Below are 5,939 nucleotides of genomic sequence, written 5' to 3'. Positions count from 1 at the left end.
GCCTCAATCAACATTGTGAGTGACTCTTAATTTTATTTATGTATTTAGATGAAAATCTTTGAGATTATAACTTTAAATCGGGATTCTAAGAATAAAGTCAGAATTTTGAGAAAAGAGTCAGAGTTTTGAGATTAAAGTCAGAATTCTGCAGGAAAAAAGAAGCATACTATGTGACGATGTCACTGATAATAATATCGACGGTGTACCGGAATTTGAATGTCTCGGGTCCCTAGACATTTGTGACCTCAAAGTAGGGTCAAAAGGTTGGGAACCCCGGGCGTAAGGCAAAAGATGCTGGAGTTCAGAACCACGTCATGATCTATTATAGAGCAGTCACAACGAGGGCCGGGCCGTGATTGGTGAGAGGGGATATTGAAGGGTGCAGTCCACTAATTGAGCAACAGTTGGCAGCCCTGCTCTGGCTTATGACTCTCCCCCACACACAGGAACACTGAAACAAATCTGCAAGCATTTACTGGCCGCGCGCTTTCATCATTCCTGGCAGACAGCATATGACGCTGGTTCCCCTCTTTAACAAATACGCTGTTTAAGTGTTAGAGCGATTAGAATAGAAACCTTTCAGACAGCTACAACAACCTCTGAGTCAATGTCAAGGCCCCAGACAAACACACTGCTCATAATAAAAACCACACATTAGAATAGCACTTCATCATCAAAAAGCTATTGTTAGTAGTGTGTCCATTTAAATACATCACAACACATCACATCACGTCAGTTAGTTAGCAGATGGTTTTTCTTGCATTCTGTCAACAGTAGTCAAAACTAACTATGTATATATCACAGTCTTCATTAAACCCAAGATATACTTTGCGGACCCGCGAGTTCGCGTGGTGTAAATGTCATCATCAGAGGGTATGCGCGCAGGGTCTGTGCGGACAACTCATATTCACTATAGAATATTTGGTATAGTATATTATATTACACTATATGGCCTATGTGACCATTTAGAGAATATTTTTGGGTTCTCCCAATTTCTATTTAAACTTCATAATTGCCTTTGTTTCTTGTCCTTGTGTGACAAGGACAAAAATAACAACGGTTCTCGCTTAAAGGAGAATTTCGTTTTTTTTTAACCTGGATCCATCTCCTGGCATTAATTATGATTTGGCCACTCACCAGGCGATCTCCGCGGCGTTTCTGGCCGTCCTAGCGTTGTTTTGACATCAATAGCGTCCAAGTCAGTTGTAAAATGGAGCTGACTTGGGGCCAAGTGTGAGCCTGTCTTTCCTGCATCTAAATAGCTATTTTTATTCCCGTTTTCGCCAGATATCATCAGAATCTGATCCCTCAAGAAGCACCACAGTGATATTTCGCCAAAGGCTGTTTCCTGGAGTCCGACAGGGATCAAATTACCTCAAACGTGATCTCGGTCACCAAGTCTCATAGGTTGCGCTAAAACCACCACCGCAAAGCGTCCTCCTGTACTTGGTCAGTCGGCATGAAAGTATCGCGGGACTTCACGAGACTTGGTGACCGAGATCACGTTTGAGGTAATTTGATCCCTGTGGGACTCCACGAAACAGCCTTTGACGAAATATCACTGTGGTGCTTCTTGAGGGATCAGATTCTGACGATATTTGGCGAAAACGGGAATAAAAATAGCTATTTAGATGCAGGAAAGACAGGCTCACACTTGGCCCCAAGTCAGCTCCATTTTACAACTGACTTGGACGCTATTGATGTCAAAACAACGCTAGGACGGCCAGAAACGCCGCGGAGATCGCCTGGTGAGTGGCCAAATCATAATTAATGCCAGGAGATGGATCCAGGTTAAAAAAAAACGAAATTCTCCTTTAAACCAAATGTTTTATGGTCACTCACGATTCTCCGGATCATGTGTTGGCTTGGTTTCGAGCCTTATAACTCGTTAGTTAAACTAAAACTAGCTTTGTTTTTGTTGCTCTCAAACGGGTTAATTTTGCTATATTCCTCATTGATGACTCACTCATGATTTTTGAAAGGTTTTCTGAAAATCACGTTTAAAAAATGCACGCGTGTGTGTGTGTGTGTGTGTTTGTGTGTGTGTGCGCGTGTGTGTGTCCATGTGTGTGCCTACGTGAACCTGGTCTGTGAGTGCACACACCGTGGACTAAGGTGACCAGATTTCTCAAATGAAAATCGGGGATATTTCCAGTGCGGCAATCAATATATCATTCAAATATCCAATGTTATTACCTATGAAATAATAAAGGGGGATGATTCCGGTTTCATTTATTTTGCCCATGGCTGTTGTACCGAAGAGGCCCCTGACGCCCCTGACGCCCCCCCCCAGGCTTCAGGAAGGCTGTGAAGCGTCATTTGCAAGGAAGTGTGTCCTTGGGGGCTTTGCGTCTTTCCTGAAGAACAGGTACTTTTGTCTCTTTGTGCATCTGACTCTTCATATGTACTTTTTATATTGTACAGATGTCTTAAATGTTCTTTGTATCCTTCTTGGGACAACAGTGGAAATCAGTTGAACGACTGTCTGTGTTTTTATCCTTGTACTACTTTTTGTCACATACTTTATGTAATATACTTGTACTAAATAAAAATCAATCAATCAATCACACACGCACGCACGCACGCACGCACGCACGCACGCGCACACACACACACACACACACACACAGACACTTCATTCACTGTGCCCCTTTACAAAATATCAAAGTGTTCTCCAGTAGCATTTGTCCTGGCCGTCGGACCCTACAGTACAGTGCCGATTTTTGAACGAAAAGCCTCAGATCTCAACAAGTCTTTTCCGTGTCGTCCTAAGTGCCTCTTCAATGTCTTCCTGGAAGAGCAGGAAGCAGCAAAACATGGAAACACTTGTTGGATGTCTGGATCAATGAGCTACATAGACATGTGATGCTTTGATATGCTTCTAACCCGCCCGTAAGCCTCCCGCAAGCCTCCCGAGTGGTTGGCCAGTGACGTCTGTAAAGGGGAGACTCGTAGGTACTCATAGAATCCATTCTCATTCAGATATATTGAGGTGAGAGCGGTCAAGGGTCCCCTTTGAAATTGCCAGTGCCGGTTTTTCTAAATTCATTTATTTAACCCCGACAAGGTAGCAGCATGGCATCGTTGGTCCCAATGGATGCTGTAGGTCTTACAGTTTCATATTCTATAAGTATCTTCACTCTAGATTTAAGAATGAGCCCGCTAGAGCTAGAGTCATATCGGCCCAGTAGAAAATCGGGGACGTCTGGTCACCTAACCGTGGACACACCGCAGCTACGATGCTGTGGCGATGGGGAGGAGACAGCGAGGTCACCTAACCGTGGACACACTGCAGCTACGATGCCGTGGCGATGGGGAGGAGACAGCGATACTGTAAGAATCCTCCACAGACGAACGCCTGAGACGACCGCGCGTCCATCAAAGAAGGAACAGACACAGGTCCCGTTGTATTGGATTGTTCTTCACATGGAGCATATTTGACGTTCTATCTTCAGTCGCTCCACATCCATAGATCCGTCTCTTTGACATCAAGCTCGGCTTTGAAGCTTCTCATTCTACATCGCTGTCATTTATTTCTCCGCGACGTCGAGAGACTGGAACCTGGGCTGACTGGAGTCACTACTCTTCAAACAAAACCAGCTTAGCAACCAGCTCTGAACGGTTGCCTATGGCTTGGGGAACGGCAGTCACACACACGCGTGCGCACGCACACGCACACACACACACGCACACGAACACACACACACACACACACACGCGCACGCGCGCGCACACACACACACACACACACACACACACACACACACACACAAAGACACATGCATATACACAGATGTCTATTGCTGTCAATGAATTCCAATAGCAGTAACCACAACTCTACTAAGAATGGCTCAGCTGGCTCTGTTACACTATATGATAGGGTTGGCTCACATTCAGCTTACAGTACATAACATAACAGTTGGACACTAGTTACTCCCCCTGATGCTCACTCTGTTCTGCTGCGCGGTGCCAGGGGAAGAGTGACATTGTGAGTTGGAGAGAGAGGTTTCACATGGCCGTGGGGGGGCGGGGTGGTGGAGAGAGGCAGCGGACACTGCAGTGGAAAGAGAGAGAGAGTGTGACGGTCCCTAGAGTGAGGAGGAGGAGGAGGAGGAGGGGAATCGAAATCATGATGCGAGCTGAAACGGAAAGGTGCTGTAGTAGCGCGCGGCGGCGGCCATACGTGGAAACGACCAGACGAGTTGTTTTGATCTTACTATGCACCAGAAGAAGCAATGAAGAAGACCCCATTAACTTTCGCATCTCAACCCGTAACAACACATGCATGGCTGCTTCAACATCAAATATTTACTAACCCGCTGAGCTGAACATGCCCAGCTTTTTACTAACCCGCTGAGCTGAACATGCCCAGCTTTTTACTATCCCGCTGAGCTGAACATGCCCAGCTTTTTACTAACCTGCTGAGCTGAACATGCCCAGCTTTTTACTAACCTGCTGAGCTGAACATGCCCAGCTTTTTACTAACCTGCTGAGCTGAACATGCCCAGCTTTTTACTAACCTGCTGAGCTGAACATGCCCAGCTTTTTACTAACCCGCTGAGCTGAACATGCCCAGCTTTTTACTAACCTGCTGAGCTGAACATGCCCAGCTTTTTACTAACCTGCTGAGCTGAACATGCCCAGCTTTTTACTAACCCGCTGAGCTGAACATGCCCAGCTTTTTACTAACCTGCTGAGCTGAACATGCCCAGCTTTTTACTAACCCGCTGAGCTGAACATGCCCAGCTTTTTACTAACCTGCTGAGCTGAACATGCCCAGCTTTTTACTAACCCGCTGAGCTGAACATGCCCAGCTTTTTACTAACCCGCTGAGCTGAACATGCCCAGCTTTTTACTAACCTGCTGAGCTGAACATGCCCAGCTTTTTACTAACCAGCTGAGCTGAACATGCCCAGCTTTTTACTAACCCGCTGAGCTGAACATGCCCAGCTTTTTACTATCCCGCTGAGCTGAACATGCCCAGCTTTTTACTAACCTGCTGAGCTGAACATGCCCAGCTTTTTACTAACCCGCTGAGCTGAACATGCCCAGCTTTTTACTAACCCGCTGAGCTGAACATGCCCAGCTTTTTACTAACCTGCTGAGCTGAACATGCCCAGCTTTTTACTAACCCGCTGAGCTGAACATGCCCAGCTTTTTACTAACCCGCTGAGCTGAACATGCCCAGCTTTTTACTAACCTGCTGAGCTGAACATGCCCAGCTTTTTACTATCCCGCTGAGCTGAACATGCCCAGCTTTTTACTAACCAGCTTTGGCCTTGAGATTTTGATAGGATCATGATCTACAATGAGGAGACACATTTGAGTTCATTTAGATTTGTGCAAATGTGTGCTTCATTGAATCTGACAGGGATGAGTGATACATTCATCAGTGTGACAGTGTGACAGCTGATACATTCATCAGTGAGACAGCTGATACATCCATCACTAGTCGTGTTTCCATTACCATCAGAAATGCGCAAAATCTAAATATCGCAATAGAAAGTGGGTAATGGAAACACGTAAATTTCGAAAAACCTCCCAAATATCGCAAAAAGTTTTTGCGCTCTCATGAGGTGGTTTTTCAGACGTGTCGATATAGCAGTTTATCGCAAAAGTGTAATGGAAACACACTTTTCCGCATTTGCACGTATGTGACCCATTCTCCTTTGGAAAAGGAGCGGAAAATGAAAGGAAAATGAGGGAGAAAGGGTTCGATAAGCCGTGGCAAAACCTCCGCAGCAACCTAGCAGAAAGACGAGTGTTGTGCAAAAGCGGAGCTGGGGAAAAAAGATCATGTTTAATGACAGAAATCGGTGCATGGCTGTCGTCTCTGTAGGTCTTCTCGTGTGTTACAGCACAGAGTTGTATCTGTCTTCTCTGTAGGCCTTCTCATGTGTTACAGCACAGAGCTGTATCTGTCTTCTATGTAGGCCTTC

Source organism: Poromitra crassiceps (assembly GCF_964638095.1).
Source record: "Poromitra crassiceps genome assembly, chromosome: 8".
Lineage (NCBI taxonomy): Eukaryota > Metazoa > Chordata > Actinopteri > Beryciformes > Melamphaidae > Poromitra > Poromitra crassiceps.
The sequence above is the reverse complement of the archived record's forward strand: the minus strand, read 5'-3'. Positions refer to the sequence as shown.